Here is a 21,780-nt window from a genome sequence, read left to right on the forward strand (position 1 = left end):
GTCTATTTGATAAACTGAGTAAAATGGATGAATATATACTAAAAATACAATCTGCCCAGATTAATATAAGAGAAAATAAAATACTTCAATAATCCCATTTCAGAAAAAGAAACTTAAAAATCAATAAGTAAACCCTCTAAGTAAAAGTCTCTTTATACACATTAACAACAACATTGTGACATGGTCAACTTTGATAGAAGCAATTCCTCACAACAGTTCAGAGAGCTAGGACAACCATATAAGACCAGGTATAGACAATGTTATACCCATCCAGAGGAAGAAAAGCAAAACAAATGAAACAAGAAACAGAAAAACAACCCTTCACAATATGATCAGACCTTTATAAAAATTATCTCTTATGTATCTCTTACCCTCAATCCTAATTCTTCTTACCAAAATGACTAATCTGAAAACATGTTTATCAAAAATATGTATATACAATGCTAACCTGACTGTTCACCACTGAGGGGAGAGGGAAGGGAAGGGTGATTAGAAGGAAATTTTGTATATAAAAATATACAAGTATATATGGAGTAGAAAAAAGAAAAAAAATAGAAAAAAATGTGTTTAGGCCAAGATGAATTTACAAGTGAATTCTACCAAACATTTAAGCAACAAATATTTCCTATTCTACATGAACTATTTAAGAAATAGAAGAAGGAGTTCTGACAAATTCTTTTTATGACACCAATATGGTGCTGATACCTAAACCAGGAAGAACTAAAACAAAGACAATCACAAACCAATATCCTTAATGAATAATGATGCCGAAATCTTCTAAAATATTTTATGAAAGAGATAGCAGAAAGTTATTACAGGGACATGACAACCTGATCAGGTAGGATTTACACCAGGCAGACAAAGTTTGTTCATTATGAGGAAAACACTCAACATAATAGAAAATATCAATAGTAAAACCAACAGACATCATTTGATTATCTCAATAGATATTGAAAAAGTCCTCAATAAAATACAGCCTCTGTTCTTATTTTAAAAAGAAAGTTTATGAATAGAGTATTCCTTACATTGTGAGTAGTATCTATCTAAAACCATCAACAAATATGTGTAATGGAGATAAACTAGAGGCATTTCCAATAAGATTAGAGGTGAATCAAGAATGCACATTATCACTATTACTATTCAGTATAATATTTAAAATGTTAGCTTTAGTACTAAATGAAGAACAAGAAATTGAAAGATTCAGAATTGACATTGAGGAAGCAAAGCTTCCACTCTTTACAGATGATATGATGATATTCTTAGAGAACCTAAGAAAATCATCTAAAAACATACTTGAAACAATTAAAAAATTTAGCAAAGTAGCAGGATATACACTGAACTCACATAAATCATCAGCATTTCTCTATGAACAACAAAGTGCAAGAGGAAGAGATAGAAAGAGAAAATGCATTTAAAATAACTGTGGATAACATTAAATACTTAGGAATCTACCTCCTAAGACAAACCCAGAAAATGTCTGAACACAATTAATTACAAAAGTAAGATCTAAATAATTGGAAAAATGCCAATTGCTCATGGTTAGATTGAGCTAATATAATAAAAATGACAATTCTACTCAAATTATTTATTCAGTGTCAGACCAATCAAACTATCAAATAATTATTTTACTGAGATAGAAAAAAGTCATAATATTCCTATGGAGCAAGAAATGGTCTAGAATAGCAGGGGAAATGTTGAATGAAAAAATGTAAAGAAAGGTGGCCTAGATCTACCAGATCTACAGCTATACTATAAAGTGGCAGTCATCAAAACTGCCTGGTCTTGGTTAAGAAATAGAGTAATGGATCTGTGGTTTAGGATAGGTTCAAAAGAAAGAGTCATAAATGACTACAGTAATCTTTTGTTTGACAAAATATTTTGTTTTCTGGGATTAAAAACTCACTATTCAACAAAAATTGTTGAGAAAACTGGAAAATAGAATGACAAAAACTTATAATGACCTGCATACAATACCCTAGACTAAAAGAATGTCAAAATGGATACAGTATTTTACATTAAAGTGGGACATCATAGATAAATTAGTAGACCATGAGATACTCTATCAAATTTATGGAAAGGGGACAAATTTATGGCTATACAGGAAATAGAATATAATATAAATTGCAAAGTGAATGATTTTGACTATAATAAATTAAAAAGATTTTGCACCAATAAAATCAATGCTGTCAAATTTAGAAGGAAACATGAAATGGTACTAATCACTAAAAAAATCATCACAGCTAAGGGTTCTGATAAAGATCTCATTTCTAAAATATATAGAGAATTGCATCAAATTACAAGATTACAAGTCATTCCCCAATTAATAAATGGTCAAAAGATACAGAGAGTTTTCAAATGAAGAAATTAAAGCTATATAATATCATATGAAAAAATGCTCCAAATCATTTTTTTATTAGAGAAAGGAAAATTAAAAAAAAAACTATGATGTACCTCACACCTATCAGACTGGATGAGAGACAAAAAGGAAAAATGATCAGTGTTGGAGAGGATGTGGGAGGATTGTGACATTAATGTACTGCAGATAGGGTTGTGGCCTGATCCAACCATTTTGCAGAACAATATGAATCTCTGCCCCAAATATCAATAAAACTCAGCATACCTGATGCCCCAGCATTTCCACTTAGGCCTATATCCACAAGAAATCATAAGAAATTGTAAAAGCCCCACATGATGCAAAATATTTATTGCAGGTCATTTTGTAGTGGCAAAGAACTGGAAATTGAGGGGATGCCCATCAATTGGGGAATAACTGAACAAGTTATGCTATATGAATGCTGAGCAATACTATTGTTCTATAAGAAACCATAATGGTCTGACTCTATAGAAGGATGGAATGAATTACAGGATCTGATACTGAGCAAAGCGAGCAGAACCAACAGAAATGTCTACACTTTAACAACATTGTGAGTTGATCAACCTAAATGGATGCAGCTCCTCTCAGCAGTTCGAAGAGCTAAGACAACCCTATTAAAAAAGCTCAGGACAATCTCTCTCCATCCAGAGAAAGAAAAACAAAAGAAAACAAAGAAATATGCAAAAAAACTCTTCAGAATCTGATGAGCACTACATTCCTTTTTTAAAAATATTTCTCATATAGTTTTTTCCCCTTAATTCTAATTCCTAAAACCAAAAATGCCTAATTTATAAATATGTTTAGAATGTGTATGTACAATATTCACCTCACTATTTGCCACTGTAGAGAGGATGGAAAGAAATTATGTAACATAAATATAAATATATAGATATAGATATTTAAGTTATTTATTAAAATTAATTAATTTCATAATAACATAATATAAATATATATCTGTACATATGAATGAATGTTGAAAATCTTCCATAACATATGGTTGGAAAATAAAATATCATTTGAAAAATTAAGATCCAACTTGAGACGTATACTAACTACATGAAATGGTACTAATCACTAAACATCAGTTTTAGTAAAATGGGGTTTAAAAATAAGACCTATCTACTTGGGTTCTTCTGTGGTAAAAGAGATAATATTTCTAAATTGCTTTGCAGATTTTGAAGCATTTTATGAAGGCTAACTTTTATTGTTATCATTAGGAGAACTGGTAATTGTGAAAGAAAATGATCTGGTTGTGGTGTCAGGGATAATATCTAAGTTGCCCCCATGATTTTTTTTTAATGTTTAAGGTTTGTTTGTTTGTTTGTTTGTTTTGCAAGGCAATGGGGTTAAGTGGATTGCCCAAGACCACACAGCTAGGTAATTATTAAGTGTCTGAGACCGGATTTGAGCCCAGGTACTCCTGACTCCAGGGAAAGTGCTTTATCCACTTCGCCACCTAATTGCCCCTTGCCCCCATGATTTTTTAATATCTTTGTAATATCAGTCCAAAAGGAGGATGGCTCCTAATATGTTGAATATATCTTCTGGATCTAATTTATTGAAGGGAATTTAAAAGAGTTGCAGAGAATGGACAGGAATGAATGGTTGTTATCTGCATTACTGAAGGGAACACTGATTAATTAAATCAAAGATTCCTTTGAGTATCTGAAGAGAGTTTAAATATGCTGAATAACAGTATGATACTCTGTTAACTTTGAAACTTCTAAAGGAATTTAAATCATTAAACTGGAGAAGTTCTCTGCCAAACTTTTGATTTATTCTTTCTTTACATTTTGTAACTGTAACAATTAGGATTTGATCATGTATACAGTGACAAATAATTACTTTATTTTTCAAGTTATTCTCACATTGATTTTGCATCAGTGTACACTGATCTTCAGGGGATATGGAGTTGTAGAGACAGAATTCTCTAGATTTTATTAACCATATCAATGTCATAACGATAATGTTTCATCCAGAACCTAATATAATATTTTATTAGTACCAAATTCAATGGAACTATTGCCTTCTCATTTCAGCAAATCTTTTTGAAGGATCTTAATTCTTTTACACTCATTCAGAGGGTTGGCAGCTACTCTAATATCTGAAAGAGTTCTTTCAAGAGTAATTGATTTATAAAGAAGTCTCACAACATGAATTCCACAAATAGTATTTTAGTAAGACTTTAATGTGTATAGTTTACATATGTGTATGTATATGTGTATGCATGTATTTCCCTAAACAGGAAAAAAAATCTTGTGGCAAGCTTCATATAGGCCAATGATAGAAACCCCATAGTTCAGAAATTATAAAAAACAAATTAAACTATCATTTTCTAAAAGATATGGATTATTTATTTTTAAATGTATCTTACTATATTACATTAAATGAGGAAAAGTTCAATTTTATTTGAAATTCATTTTTGTGATTTTTATTAAAATTTTAAAGCAAAATTGCACCAGTATTTTTTAAAATGAAGGATTTTTGCATAAAATTTCTTTTAACACAAAAAGTTCATAAATCTTATATCATTTTTGCTGTCAAAATTTATGATTTTTTTATGATTGTCACTCCAATGGGGATAATGTATATATCTTTAAAAATAGAATTTGATATATAGTATGCTCTCATCAAGAGCAAAACTGTTATTCTGTCATGATTTCCTAAATTTATTTTTAGTAAGATGGTACTACTTTATCTCCTGCCATTTTATGGAGTTTGATATTAAGCTAATTTTAATCTGTGAGGGGGGGGTTGTGACTTGTTTTTAATCATTTAAAAATTCATATAGAAAGAGAATTTTTGCAGTATTTTTAAGGGCATAGAAGAATGAATATGTAGCTAGGGAACAAGATACTGAGGGTATGGTTGGGGATTCTAGGTCCATAACTGGTGGACTTGAGAGTTTCAATGCTGCTGACACTGTAGGGGGAGGGAGCTTGCAGACACACAGCACAGTGCCTTCCAAAGTATCAAAGCCTTCCTTATCCTCCTTATACTGGAAATAGATTTGGTTACAAGCACTTTTCCTTTTGATTAACTATTCAGGTTGCATAACTAAGGTTTGAGTACAACAAGTCTCTGCTAACCTCCTTAACTTCCTACAAAAGTCATTTATTTCCATTATTTTCTCATTTCTTAAGGTTCCATGGTCTAAATAACACCAAGGTCAAACCTCATTACAGAATTTTGAACAATATTTCTTGTTGATAACTTGAAGTTGAAACTTCTTCCAATCAGATAAAACATAATTTAGAGGTCTACTCTTTGGCACAGAAAAAGACTTTCCCATTTTTAAAAAATTCTAACAATTTAAGCAGTGGTAGAGACCAAGAGCTAGAGACTGTGCAATTCTACCAAACCCCCCCACCCCCACCCCTGGAATAGGCTTTTACACAAAAATACCCCAATATCTTAAAGGAGGGCTTTTTGAGCTCAAGCTGAGAAAAGGAAAGGCATAGGTAGTGAGACATGCCACTAACAACCACACATATACCTTCCAGGAGCATTCTGGGTGACCCCAGAAACAGCATCCTGCACACTTTGATCAATTAGTCTCCCACAATTTCTAGAGGGATTCTCCAGAGTTCTCATTATCCCATGTTTCTTTTACCACTTAATACCTGGGACAAAAGAGGAGCAACTCGAAAAAAAAAAAAGAAAGAAAGAAAAGAAGAGAGTTCTATAGGTGAAGTGGAAAGGGATAGGCTTAAAAAGGGGGCATTTTATGGGCCCTAGGTGGTGCAGTGGACAGAGCACCAGTCCTGGAGTCAAGAGGACCTGAGTTCAAATTCTGCCTCAAACATTTGGGCAAGTCACATAATCCTATTGCATAATAAGAACTAAAAAATAAAAACATAGTTTCAATTTCTAGCCATACACACTTAATAATTACTTAGTTATGTGACCTTGGGACAGTCACTTGACTTTACTGACTTGCAGAACAAACAAATAAACAAACAAATGGACAGAAAAAGGGGAGTGCATTTCTCACCTACCAGAGTCCCAGGTAATCTGGGGTCAGAGTGGGATCCCTTTGTAGGTTACCTCAACGATGTTGCTGGGACCCTAAGCTCCAGTCACTATTGATTTGGTGAAGAATTTATAGAACCATCTGACCCTGAAATGCAAGGGTGAGAAAAAGAGAAAAAATATTATTAAAAGTAACAACAAACAAGCAATACAAAGCTACTCAATTAAACACCAAATAGAGGGTTAAGAATTCTTTTCATGTTGTTTATTTTTGTTAGGCAATGAGGTCAAGTGATTTGTCCAAGATCACATAACTAATAAATATCAAGTGTCTGAGACTGGCTTTGAACTCAGACCCTGATGATCTATCCATTGTACCACTTAGTTTCCCCTTAGTTAAGAATTCTTTAATGGAGAGAGTCAGATGGAAAATAGTTTACAGCAGTAAAGAGGGCAGCCTGCTGACTATCCAAGTCATGTAGAACAGGAGAATGAGAGTGAGAAGAGGGCCAGATTCTCCTTAATTTTTGTGGAAGGAGGTGTTAAATGAGAGGTTAACACCTGGTTTAGAAGTGGTTAAAAACTGATTATGAAGTAGAGTCTACTGCATATGCTCCAAGATTAGTTATTAATTAATACCTGGTGTAAGGTAGGACCTACTGCTTATGAGTACCTTCTACTACATCTGCCCAGGAGTGAATGAATATGACCAAGGTCAGACACATAAGTAACTACTCTTAAATCCAGAGTGGTTTAAGATTAAATAATAGGGATGTAAATTGGTTTTATAAAAGTCAATATAGAAGAGAAAAACAATATAACAGTAAAGAAAAATTATAAGACATATCAAATATAAAAAGAAAATTATAACATTTCTCTCTACCTAGAGTTCCCCTGTGTAGAAGTATGTGGAGACAAATTTCAGTTCAATAAAAGAAAACCTTCCAAGCAGTTAGAGCCATCTCAAAACAAATGGTTTGTGTCAGGAAGAAGTGAGGTGTGAAAGGTATTGCAGTATAAATTCATGGTTATGGTCAAGAATTACTTTAGATGAAAGGAAAAGTTCCTTCTGACTTGTGGAACTAAAGATTTTCATTCTAAATGACAATGGAAATCTGAGGAGGGCAGTGAATCAATTAACAAAACATTAAGGACCTACTCTGTGGCAAGAACAGAAAGGGGAAGACAGAAAAATAAGAAGCCAAAGACAGTTCTTGACCAAACAGAACTCACAAGTAAATGAGGAAGACAAGAAAAATATGCTTAACCATACTATGTATCAAATAATTAGCAAAAAGTTTAGATACTAGAATTAAGAGGAATATTAATATTTTAGTTAAGTTGAAAAGAAGTAAGGCGGGGAAATGAAGAGATAGAAATCTGGAAGGAGAGAATACCAGGCATTTAGGGTTTGCCAAAAATAAACAAACAGACAAACAAATAAATAATCCTGAAAACAAGAGATGGAGTTTTGTGTTTGTGGAAAAGTAATTAGTCCAATATAATTAAATTTCTGAGCCTTCTACTCTCTCTCACTCCAATTTGACCTGGATAGACAGATAAAGAAGTGTGATTTCCATTTCTATGTGAAACTATGAAAGTAAAAGTGAAAACATTCATTCACTTTCCTATCCCATTTTCAATCTTACCCAGAACAGGAGAACCAGGTTACTATTTTGAAGCAATTTATTGAAAATAAAACATTGCTAATTCAAAAATAAACTTGCCAAATAACTACATTTATGTTAATTACTTGAAATTAAGTAAGCATTAAGACAAATATTACTTTTTCATTCACTCCATGCTTATAGTAAATAGTAATAAGTGTAATATATAATCTAAAGATTGTTTTCCTTTTTTCTTTAATGTCTTTGTGACACAGATCTAGTGGTAGTATTCATTCCTTTGATATTCTTGACATTTTTGTAATTCCATTTAAATTTACATTATTATTTTTTTCTAACTTCATAAAGCAATTTTGTCTGGTAGTTTGATGGGCTTGGTGTTGGATATGTAAATTAATTTATGTTGAATAGTCATTTTATTTTATTGGCCTGACAAATCCCTGAACAATTAATATTTCTAAATGTTGTTCATTTATCTTTATTTCTGGGCAAAATGTTTCATAATTTTTTTCATATAGTTCCTATCTTTGTTTTGGCAGGCAAATATCCAAGTATTTTATACTGCCTACAGTTATTATTAATGGCATGTCTATTTCTATCTTTTCTTGTGGTATGTATCTGTGTGTGCTTTCAATTTGAAAAACTATGTAGAAAAAACTGATGATTAATGTAGTTTTATTTTATGGCCAATAACTCTGTTAAAGTTAATAATTTCATCTTGATATTTTGATAATTTCTAGCTATTTCTAAGTTAAACCATCATATTATCTGCAAAGTGAGATAGTTTTAATTTCTCAATACCCATTCTTATTCCTTCAAATTCTTTTTGCTATTGTTACAGCTAGGATTTATAGTGCAATATTGAATAGTGGTTACAATGGACATCCTTGATTCTATCCAAATTGTATCAGGAAAGTTTGCTGTTTATCATTAATAAATTCCACTTGGTTTTAGAAAATTCCTATTTAGTTTAGGGAAAGCTCCAATGATTTATTTGCTTTTTAGTGACTTTAATAGTAAAATGTGAAGTTTTTATATCAAAAGCTTTTTCTGCATCTCAGGATAAACATAAATGTTTTATTGTTTTTGTTCAATTAAGCTTATCACTATTTTTCATTTTTGAACAAGTACCAAATAACTAAAATTAAATAACTCTAATATAAATAACTATAATAAAAATTCTAACTAGCCACACTCTATGAGTTTTGTGATAGGATACATTGGTGTAATTTCATTGTTATTTTAAATTTATTCTTTTTTGCATTGATAATTCATTAAGAAAATCTGTCTAGAGGTCTATTTCTTTGTTTTATTGCTCTCCCTGGTTTACACATCAAAATCATATTTGTTCCATATAAGAACTGAGTAGGACTTCTCTTTTACTTATATCATCAAATAAAGAATATCCTACTGAAATTATTCTTCAAATGTTTATAGAATTCATTTATGTATGTATGTATGTATGTATGTAGACATGTATATTGTGTGTCCTTCAATGCATTCATCTATAAAAAGAGAGGCAGAACAGATTAATGAAATTAAAAATAATAAATTAAAATCTCCAATTAAAGAACACATTGGAAATCCTGACAAAAAAGATGATATTAATAATACAGGAAATTAAAACAACCATTAAATTCATAATTTGTTTGTATTCACACACACACACACACACACACACACACACACACACACACACAAATAGTCTGTTCCTTGGTATTTTTTCCTTTGGGTGTTCATTGATGGTTTGTTATAGTTTTCTACTAAGATTGGGTTACTTCTGTATTCCATATCCTCTTTTGTTGATTTTTGCAATTTATATATCATTATAATTATTCTTCCATTCTACTTAGATTGCCAAATAAAATAGCATATACTTGAACAAAGTAGCTTGTAAATAATTGATTTGATTTGATCTTCATTGGTGTTACATTTTCCATTTACATTTTTAATACTTGCAATTTTGTTTCTTTTTATCTTTTTAAATCAAAATAGCAATTGTTTATCTATTTTATTCAATTTTTCATAAAATCAGTTACTAGATATTTTAATTGTTGCTTTAATTTTCTATTTTATTAACATCTCCTTTTATGTCAAGATTTCTATTGTGCTGCTTAATTGGAGATTGTAATTTATTATTTTTCTTATTTTTTAATTTCATTCACAACTCATTGATCTGCCTTTCTTTTTTATAGTTTAATGCATTTAAGAATACAAATTTTGCCCTAAGTATTGTATTGGCTTCATATTACAAACTTTGCTATTTTATTTAAATACTTTCCTTTACTACAATGAAATTAACAATTCTTTCTGTAATATATCCTTTGACATACTCATTCTTTAACAGTAGATTTTCCAATTTTAATTCATTTTAATCTGAACTTTCATGCCTTTTAAATTCAATTTCTTCATATTCAATGACTAGCATTTGGAAAATGAATTGTAAATTTATACATTTGATGCAATTCTTTGCATATTTTAGAAATGAGACTTTTATCAGACTTCCTACTTCTGAAAATTGTTTCCCAGCTTTATACTTTTGTTCTAATTTTGGCAGCAATGATTTTAATAATGTAAAACCTTTTTAATTTAATATACTTAAATTTATTCGTTTTGTTGTTTATAAAGTATTCCAATTCTTGTTTGGTCATAAATTTGTCTGCTTTACATAGATCTGATAGTGTAATACTTGGCTTATTGATTTATTTCTTATGTCATCCTTTATGTCTAAATCCTATATCCATTTTGACCTTATTTTGGTATATGGTGTGAGATGTGAGTCTATGCCTCATTTTTGCCATACTATTTTCTTGTTTTCTCAACAATTTTTGTCAGATAGTGAGTTCTTATCCCAGAAGCTGATGTCTTTGGCTTTGTCAAACAGTATATTACTGTAGTCATTTGCTGTGATTTCTTTTTGATCCTATCCTAATCCACTGATCCATTATTCTTACTTCTTATCCAGTAACAGTTTTGATGACTGCCACTTTATCATATAGTTTAAGAACAGGTAGAGCTAGGGCACTTTACATTTTTTTTCATCAGTTCCCTTGCTGTTCTTGACCATTTGTTGTTCAGATGAGTTTTGTTAGTATTTTTTCCAATCTTAGTACAATAGTTATTTAGTAGTTTAATTGGTATGGAACTGAAATAGTAATTTTATTTGAGTAGAATTGTCATTTTTATTATAATAGCCTAACTTAATCCTGAGCAATTGTCATTTTTCTATAATTTTTTAGATCTGACCTTATTTGGGTGAGAATTTCTTTATAATTGTGTTCATAGAATATGTGGATTTGTCTTGGAAGGTACATTTACAAGTATTTAATGCTGTCTATAGTTACTTAGAATGTAATTTCTCTTTCTATCTCTTGCTCTTGGTTTTTTGTTGTTCATATATAGAAATCTTGATGATTCGTGTGGTTTTATTTTACATACTGAAACTTTGCTGAATCTTTAAATTGTTACAAGGAGTTTTTTAGATAGTTTTTTCAGGTTCTCTAAGTATAACATCATATCATCTGCAAAAAGTGAAAGCTTTGCTTCCTCATTGTCAGTTCTAATTTCTTCAATTTCTTTTTCTTCTCTTATTGCTACTACTAGCATTTCTAATTGGTCATTGAATACACACAAGGCATTAAATAATAATGGGTATCCTTACTTCACCCTTGATTTTATTGAAAATGCTCTGAGTTTATTCCCATTATGTATAATGTTTGCTGATGGTTTCAGATATATACTATATATTATTTTAAGGAAAGTTCCATTTATAAATTCTCTAGTGATTTGTATAGGAATGGATGTGATAGTTTTATCACAGATTTTTTAAAAATCTAATGAGATAGACATGTGATTTCTGTTGCTTTTGCTATTGAAATGTTCAATTATGTTGAGTGTTTTCCTAATATTGAACCATCCCTGCCTACCTGGTATAAATTTTACCTGAACGTGGTGTATTATCCTAGTGATAACTTGCTGTAGTTTCATTGCTAAAAATTTTATTTAAGATTTTTGCATCAATATTCATTAGGGAAATTAGTCTATAATTTTCTTTTCCTTTTTTGATTATTCCTTATCCAATGATGTTTAAATTATTTCTCTGTAATGTATTTGCTTGTCAAAATTTTTTCCCCTTTTCTCATTTGACCAATTTTGTTTTATAAGGTATAATTTTCTTAAGTACATTTTCTTCACTTTTACCTAGCTGTTAATTGTCTTTATATTTTTTTTCTTCATCACTTTCATTCACTTTTCTAATTTTTCTAATCTCTTTGGCTCTTCAAGAAATTCTTGTTAAGCTTGTGTCTAATTTACATTTTTCCTTTGAGGCTTTGTTTATTGTTGCATCCTCATTGTTATCGTCTTCAAAATTTATTTCTTGGCTGACCACAGCAACTTTTTATGGTTGTTTTATTTTTGTGTTGTTTTCTCATTTTTTCCTGGTTATTTCATGACTTTTATTTTTGTATTAGTGATGGCTTCTGTTCCCAGGTAGAGAGAGGGTATTGTTTTATGTTAGGCTATTTTTATTCAGCTGCTTTTAGACTCAATTAGATGGATTTGTAGCTTTTTTTTTTTTGTATTTCCAAAGTGGTATGATAAGTGCAGAAGTGTGGTCACTGTTCTCCTGGTCTATACTATGATCTTTTAAAAGGAAGCTCCATTGCACTACAAATGCTAAAGGTATTTTCTAAAGTTGCTTGGAGAATTCAGGTGGATTGCAACATCATTGTGCTTTTATACTTAATACTTCTGTTCTAACACAATCATTTCACAAGCTTTATGCACATAAATAGAAACTAGGATTCCACTGGTGGTAAGAAAAACCAAAACCAAACTAAAAAAAATGGCAAAACATAGAAGTGAAATTCAAATTATTGAATTGAGACTCAAAAGTTTTAAAGATAAATTAAGAGTGGAATAGTTATCCATTTTCTAATTAAACATACAGAATATTTTTCTATTGATAGTTTTAACATAGATAAACTGAAATCTATGAGCAATAAAATCACTGCAGGAAATCTGTAATATTTTGTTTGTGCATATGTGGTGTGTTTTCATGGAAATTTCCTTTTATTGTCACATATTTGGTTATACTTAAAATGTATTTCAGAATAGCATGAGTCATTAAAATCAAGGATGTCCTTTACACTCTGAATGTATCAGCTCTGTACTATTTGAACTGAAGGTATTCCTAGAAGACTGGAAGGAGACATTTCTTTCATTATATTTGCCAATCACACTGGCAATTCCTGCCACTGTGCATAAAGCAAAGATATGGTCATTCCATAACCAAATAAGCCAGGGTAGAGCTCAAAATGTCTCAGCTTGAGACTGGAGTGCAGTTGATACATGTAGTTGAAGATTGTATTAATTTTCCTCAAAGAAACACCATATCCATTATCATTCATCTTCACAATGAAGTCCTCATTATCCAGTGTTAGACAAACTTGAATAGGAGGGTAAACACAGTGGTGTTCCATAGTAACTCACTGCATTCTTGAAAAGTTCAAACACCAGGTAATAGAGGTGCAATGGTACATAAACCACAGTGCATGGGTTGTCCTGGTGATTTTGCATTTAAATCTTCAAGTTCTAGTTCTGGAGATAATTAATATAATACAAATCATAAAAGTGATTTGCATTTTCAAAATAATTTTAATAAAATTACAATTTGGAATAAGGAATCCAATGGGTTTTCCAATAATCTTTTTTTTTTGTAGTTAGAAAGAAAAACTTGTTGAAATTTTTAAGCTTGTATCAAGTATGTGGAAGTGCTAGAAATTTATTCCCATTTTACAGAGCAAATGAACTTAGCCTTTAAAACTAAAAGGAACCTCAGATTGAAAGATTCAGTGAGTTTGCTAAGACCTTTGAAAATTTCCTTTTCCTTTTCCATCAAACAAAATAGTAAGGAATGCTGATTAAGCAGCATTCTGATTGAAAAAGGACTGATGTTAAAAATGAATCAAAAATATTATATATCCTGGCTGGTCACTGTATCTATATCAAAACTTTCCTTATGTATAGTCATACCCTGAACCATGGTAGGATTGACATCATTATGTCGAATCCAAATTCTTATCACAATGTCTGTTAAGTTATAAACAGTTTTAGTATCTTCAGTACTATTATCATCAAAATCAAGGAGCTCCCTTAGACTCTGATTGTACCAGCTCTGTATTATTTCAACTGAAGGTATTCTTAGAAGATTGCCTGGAAGGAGACATTTCTTTCATTATGTATGCCTAACTGATTGGTAGTTCCTGCCACAAAAAGATAAATGAGTTCTTTTCACATGCATTCATAGATCTGAAGTCCAGAAACTGCTTCATGGAGAGTGAGGGCAGGGAGAAGTTCAAGTAGAAATCTACCTGGCCAGGGAAGCTTGGCTTGGGATCAGCAATGGAACCCAAATTTGGCTAAAAATCTGCACCTGGATCCCAGCTGGCCAAAGCTTCCAGTCGCAGGTATCTCATTAGCCTTATATCGAAATGCATCTCAGAAGAGAAGAAGGAGCAGACCACAAAACCCAGAGGAGCATTCATGGCACAACTAATAAAAAGTAATTTCTAAGAAAAAAGATCTAATTTGCATGTCTTAAATCTAAACTTAGCAAAATGAACAGAGATCTTTGAAATTAAGAAAATAAGAGTTGGATGATTAAAAAAATAATCTTTTACAAAATTAGAAAGAAAAACAAGTTGTTATTTTAAAGGTTATATTGGGTATGTGGGAAGCACGTGGAAAAAATATCCACATAATCACAGAAGAAAAAATGTTCACTTTTCAGTGAATATGTGACATTCCATATTATTCAAGGTATTTTTTTGTTTTGCTTTGTTTTGTTCTTTTGTTACAATTGTATTTAATGTTATATTATGTTATAACTCTCCTACTCGAATAGAGAGCTTTGGATTTGATTTTCATTGCCTTGGGCAAGCATAATTGAAGACCCATAAGATTGTAGAAGATATTGATTGATTCCCTTGATCTTGAAAGATAATAATAATAATTTTGTCCTTCATTACCCAAGAAGACCAAGACACCATGTGCCATGACAAACACATGAATTGCATTTGAGTGAGGGGGTGCTGTGCTAAGTTACCAATTTCTCTTTCTTTTCCAGGGTCATAGATGTCTAGTGGCCAGATTTGAATCAGGGTGGCTGGAGACAGCCCTGGACTCTGGACTATCAGGGCTAAGTGACTTGCTCAAGCTCACACAACTAGTAAGTGGTAAATGACTGAGCCTGGATTCAAATGCCTGTCCTCCTGAATCCAAGACCAGTGCTCTATCCACTGTGCCACCTAGTTGCCTTGAATCCAACCTCAGACATTTAATAATTACCTAGTTGTGTGACTTTGGGAAATTCACTTAACCCTATTGCCTTGTAAAAACCAGTAAATGACAGATAATAGAAACTGTTTAAATTGGTTTTACATGGAAAAATATCCATACATTTTATATTGTATTTAATATTAGATTTTTTTTTAATCTAAGGATGAAGTAAATTGGAGACAAGGCTTTTAAACTTTAACTTGTTCAGATTTGTAACATAATTGCTGGAAATAATTTTATTTTTTTCCTTTTTTAAGTATAGTTTTTGGTTGTTTTCTTTCTTCTACCACATCAGTTTCTCATGTATTCTTTTTCAAGATTTTTCTGACATGGTTTACATAAGTAATGTTTAAGGATAAGTAGACATTATATGAAATAGTGTAACAATGCCAATAATATAACTTTATGAAGTTGGAATATTTGTGATCAGACTAAGTGGAAATGAAAAATAAATCGTGATTATTCATTGCTTTTCTGTGGTAAAGCCATTATTTTATTAGATACACTAATATAGTATGGTAGTGCCTACATTCCACCCCAGACCCCAACCACCCAGCCCCTTGGTTTCAGACACACCACCCAATCCCACCACCTTACAAAAAAGAAAAAAGAAAATGTGTTATATCTGACTACCCTCTCCCATGTCCCACCCTCTCCTCTATTAGCTATATCCCCGTCCCCCTCCCCTCCTCCTGTCCCCTTTCTCTTATTTTTCTTCTAGATTTCTATCTGTTTCTGCTCTATGGGACAGTGCTGCCCATTCACATCTATAGTTAGGATTTTTAATTCTTTATTTCCTTCCATCTTATCATTATTGAGTAGGTATGCTATTTCCTCTCTGAACCATTTACAATGAGAATGACAGGTGAAGAGGCACAAAGACTTTTATAGTAGGGGAAAATAAGGGATGGTATAAACACTAAGTAAATCCTGTTCAACATATTTGGCCCAGAGAGGGAATAAGATAATATATTCTCAATTGGGTTTAAAAATCTAGTGTACTTTATAAGAAAGTGGGATTGCAAGGGAAAGAAAAGAGGAAGAAGAGATTGAAAAAATGGAAGGCAAAAGTATAAGTGAAAATAAACTGAAACAAAATTTTGAAGAAAAGTTGATGGGGAAAGGGAGCAAAATATTGGTAATTAGGAATAAGAAGAAAAGAAAGAGAGAAGCTCAAATGGGGAAAGATAACATGGAAGGAAATAAAGAATTAAAAATCATAACTATAGATGTGAATGGGAAGCACTGTCCCATAAAACAGAAGCAGATAACAGAATTGATTAAAAAAAACAGAATCCTGCCTAAGTTGTTTAGAAGAAGCACAATTGAACAAGAGCGATATACACATTGTAAAAATAAAAGACTAGAGTAAAATACATTATGCTTCAACTGAAGAAGAAAAATCAGGGGTAGCGATTCTTCTCTCAGACAAAGCAAAAGCAAAAATAGATCTTAATGAAAGAGATAAGGAAGGAAGCTACTTATTCTTTAAAGGTACCATAAGCATTGAAAATATATTATTATTAATCATATATGCACCTAGTGGTATAGTATCCAAATTCTAGATGTTGACACTAATCAATTATAAGGAGACATAGATAGTAAACTATAATAATGGGGGAACCCAACCTACCTCTCTCAGAAAAAAGATAAATCTAAACATAAAATAAACATTGAGGAAGTTAAGAAGGTGAACAAAATTAGGACACTTAAATATAATAGACCTCTGGAGAAAATGGAATGTGGACAGAAAATAATTTACTTTATCCTCTATATTAAAGGCACCTATACCAAAATTGGAAAAATTTTGTATAAATTGGTAGAAAGGCAGAAATAATTAATGTATGTTAAAAGCAGCCATGGAAAGATAAAATTAATCTAAAACTAAATAACTTAATTTTAAAGAATGGGTGTATCAAATAACAAATCATAAGGAAAAAATCAATCATTTTATCCAAAAAAATGATACCAAAGAGTCATTATACCAAAATTTATGGGATGCAGTCAAAATACTGTTTAGGGGAAATGTTATATCTCTAAAATTCTTATATGACAAAAAGAAAGAAACCATAGATTAATGAACTGGTTACGTGATTAAAAAAGATGGAAAAATATAAATTAAAGGTCACCAATTAAATATCAGATTTAAAGTTCTGAAAATCAATGGAGAGATTAATAAAAAGTTGAATGTAAGAAAACCAGTGACCTAATAAATAAAACTAAGAATTGGTTTTATGAAAAACAGCAATAAAATGAAAAAACTTTAAGACAAAAAAGAAATTACTGGTATCAAAAATGAAAAGGGTGAACTCACCACCAATGAGGAGAAAATTTAAAAGATAATTCAGAGCTATTTTGCCCAGCTGCATGCCAATAAATTTGATAACCTGAGTGTAATGGATAAATATTTACAAAAATACAAATTACCCAGATCATCTGAAGAGGAAATAACATACTTAAATAGGTCTTCTGAAAAAAGAAATTGAAGAAACTTTCAATAAATGCCATAAGGAAAAAAATCTCCAGATTCAGATAGATTTACAAGTGAATTCTATCAAACATTTGAGGAATAATTAATTCCAATTCTATATAAAGTATTTTTACTAATATGGTCCTGATACTTAAGCTTGGAAGAACCAAAACAGATAAAGAAAATTATAGAACAATCTTCCTAATGAACATTGATGCAAAAATTTTGAATAAAAGTTTAACAAAGAGTCTACAGCAAGTTTTTGTTTGGATTATATACCATGATCAAGAAGGATTTATGCCAGGTAGGCAGGGATATCTCAATATTAGGAAAACACTCAACATAATTGAAGATGGAAAACAAACAAAAATCACATGATTTTCACAAAAGATGCTGAAAAGACCTTTGACAAAATGAAAGCTCCATTCCTAGTAAAAACACTAGAAAATTTAAGAAAAAATTGAATTTTCCTTAAAATAATAAGCAATATTGGGGGCAGCTAGGTGGTGCAGTGGATAGAGCACCAGCCCTGGAGTCAGTAGGCACTGAGTTCAAATCTGGCCTCAGACACTTAATAATTACCTAGCTGTTTGGCTTTGGGCAAGTCACTTAACCCCATTGCCTTGCAAAAACCTAAAAAAATAATAATAATTAGCAATATTTGTCTAAAACTATTAACAATTATTATATGTCCTAGGGATAAACCAAAAGCATTTCCAATAAGATCACAGATGAAACACAGATGTCCATTATCAATATTACCTTTTAATATACTATTAGAAATGTGAGCTTTAGCAATAAGAGAAGAAAAAGAAATTGAAGCAAATAGTAATTGAGTGATCCAAACTTTCTTTGCACATGATATCAGGGTATACTTAGAGAACACAAGAAAATCATTGAAATAACTACTTGAAACAATTAACAAATTCATCATAGTAGCAGGTTATAAAGTAAACCCAGGTAAATCATCAACATTTTTATATATTTCAACAACAAAATTCAAGAACAGGAGATTGAAAGAGAAATTACATTTATACTATCTCTAAACAATATTAAATACTTAGGAATCTACTTCCTAAGACAAACTTAGGAATTGTATGAACAGAATTACAAGGTACTTTCATACAAATAAATAAAGTCAGATCTAAACAACTGGAAAATGTCAATAGCTCATGGTTAGGTTGAAATAATATAATAAAAATGACAATCCTACCCCAAATAAATTACTTATTCAGTGTCATACCAATCTAACTACTAAATAACCATTTTACCAAACTGGACAAAACAGTAACAGAATTCATTTGGACCAACAAAAGGTCAAGACTATCAAGAGAACCAATGGGAAAAAATGTCTTGTTCTAACAGATCTAAAATTTTATTATAAAGTCTCACTCATCCTAACTCCCTGGTGCTGATTAAGAAGTAATGGATCAGTGGATCAGGATAGGTTCAAAAGGAACATTAGTAAATGACTACTGAAATCATCTATTTGGCAAACCCAAAGACATAAGTTTCTGGGATAAGATCTCACCATCTGACAAAATTATTGAGAAAATCAGAAAATATTATGGCAAAAACTAGGCATTGACTCACATCTTACAACCTATACCAAACTAAGGTCAAAATGGGTACAGGATTTGCATATAAAAGGCAATACCATAAGCCACTTAAAAGATTAAGAAATGTTTTATATCTTGGATCTATGGAAAGGGATGACATTTGTGATCAAACAAGAATTAGAGTATGTTATAAATTCGAAATGAATGATTGTTTTTGCCCTAATAAAAGCCAGGCTGCCAAGATTAGAAGGAAAACAGAAAACTGGCTTTCAACTTTCAATTAGGGGGTTCTGATAAAAGTCTCATTTCTACAATTTGTAGAGAATTGAATAAAATTTACAATGTTATAATCATTACCCAATAAATAAAAGGTCAAAGTATATTCTTCAAATTAAAGCTCTACATTATCATATCAAAATGCTCCAAATCATTACTGATTAGAGAAAGGCAAATTAAAAGAACTATGATGTACCACCTCACACCCATCAGATTGGCTAAGATTACTAAAATGGAAAATGATCAATGTTAGAAAGGTGGGAGGATTGGGACATTAAAGTCTTGCTGGTGGAGTTATGAACTGATCCAACGATTCTGGAAAGGAGTATAAAACTATTCCCAGAGAACAACAAAACTGATTTTAACCCAGCCTACCAATACTAGGCCTATAACCAGAGGAAACGATAAAAATGGAAAAAGTCCCTTATGTCCCAAAATATTCATAGCAGCTCTTTTTGTAGTGGCAAAGAAATGGAAATTGAGAGGATGCTCAGGTATTAGGAAATGACTGAACAAGTTATGGTGTATGAATGCTATGGAGTACTATTTTTCTATAAGAAACCATGAACAGTTAGACTCTAGAGAAGTATGGAATGAATTACAGGAATTGATACTGAGAGCTGGAAGCATAACCAATAGAACATTGTATGCATTAATAATAACAATGTATGTTCATCAACATTTATGGATACAGTTTTTCTTAGCAGTTCAGAGACCTAGGACAACCCTGCAATACTGCTATGGACAAAGCTATCCATATTCAAACAATACAAAACAAAGAAAAGCCTCCAAAATCTGAATGAAGTTTACATTCCCTTTTTAAAAATTGATCTTATGTTTTTTTTTCATATCTCATGTAAATTTTCACCAGATTATTCCCCAAGGGAAGGGAGGTGGGAAGGGAGTATGAAAGGAAATTATGTAACTTATAAATATGCATATGCATGTGAATGAATGTTGAAAACCTTATAAAACATATAATTGGAAATATAAAATAAAATATCAATTGTGGAATAAAGAGAAAATACTATAACCACATCTATTAAAATATGAGAAAACAGGAATTAAAAGATTTTTTCTTAATCTTATACTATATCCCTAAAAACCAAGAATAAACATTATATTTAATATTTATGAATTGGATAGTTCCAAATTGTTCTTTAAGACTGTTGGACCTGTTAACAACTCCATCAACAATCCATTAGTGTATCTGTTTTTTCCACTTTCCCTGCAACATTTGTCACTTTTCTTTTCTGCAAATTAACTGATCTGATAGGTATGAAGTGCAACCTAGAAGTTGCTTTACTTTCCCTATTTCTAATTATTAGTTATTTAGAGTACTTTTTACTATGATAACATATAGCTTTGACTTATTTTGAAACCCACTTAATTATAGCCTTTGATGATTTATCAATTGTAGAATGGCATTTATTTTTACTAATTTAATTTTTGTTCCCTTTAAACATAAGATATAAGTTCTTTATTAGAGAAAAACAATACAATTTCCTTCAGTTTACTCCATTTCTTTTGGTTTTGATTTCATTATTTTCCTTTGTATTCAGTAGTGACTGACTCTTGGTGACCCTTTGGAAATGACATGTCCTTTTATGCTTCAATGTCTTTCAAAGTCTGTCCATGTTCTTGTTCATTAATTCTCTAACACTATCTATCCATGCCATCATCTATTGAACTCTTTTCTTTTTGTATTCAATCTTTTCCATCATCAGGTTGTTTATTTTTTTTTTCCCAATGAATCCCATTTCTCATTATTCTTCCAGAGAATATAAGCTTTAGCTTCGGTTTTTGATTTCCAGTGAAGTCAGGAATCACTTATTTTTAAATATTGTCAGATTTGCACTTCTTGCTGTTCACGGGACTCTCAAAAGTCTTCTCCAACACAATTTGAATGTAATGATCTATGATTCCCAACTTTTGTTATGATACAACTTTCATAGTCATACATGGCTACTGCAAAAAAATAAACAAAAAAATAACTTGATTATATGGACTGTTGTCAACAGTTGATATCTCTGTTTTCTACCAAAATGTTCAATTTTACCACAGCTTTCCTTACAAGGAGCAAGTATCTTACTTTCATGACTTCAGTCACCATATGCAGTCATTTTTGAGACCAAGAATATAAAATGTGAAATTCTATTATGG

General features: G+C 31.1%; 1 pseudogene; it reads right to left on the minus strand.

Annotated features, from left to right (window-relative positions):
- Positions 1-13,208: 13,208 nt before the first annotated feature.
- Positions 13,209-21,780, minus strand: part of LOC141501358 (pyruvate dehydrogenase (acetyl-transferring) kinase isozyme 1, mitochondrial pseudogene) — a 64,454-nt pseudogene continuing 55,882 nt past the window's right edge.

Source organism: Macrotis lagotis, chromosome 1 (genome assembly GCF_037893015.1).
Source record: "Macrotis lagotis isolate mMagLag1 chromosome 1, bilby.v1.9.chrom.fasta, whole genome shotgun sequence".
Lineage (NCBI taxonomy): Eukaryota > Metazoa > Chordata > Mammalia > Peramelemorphia > Peramelidae > Macrotis > Macrotis lagotis.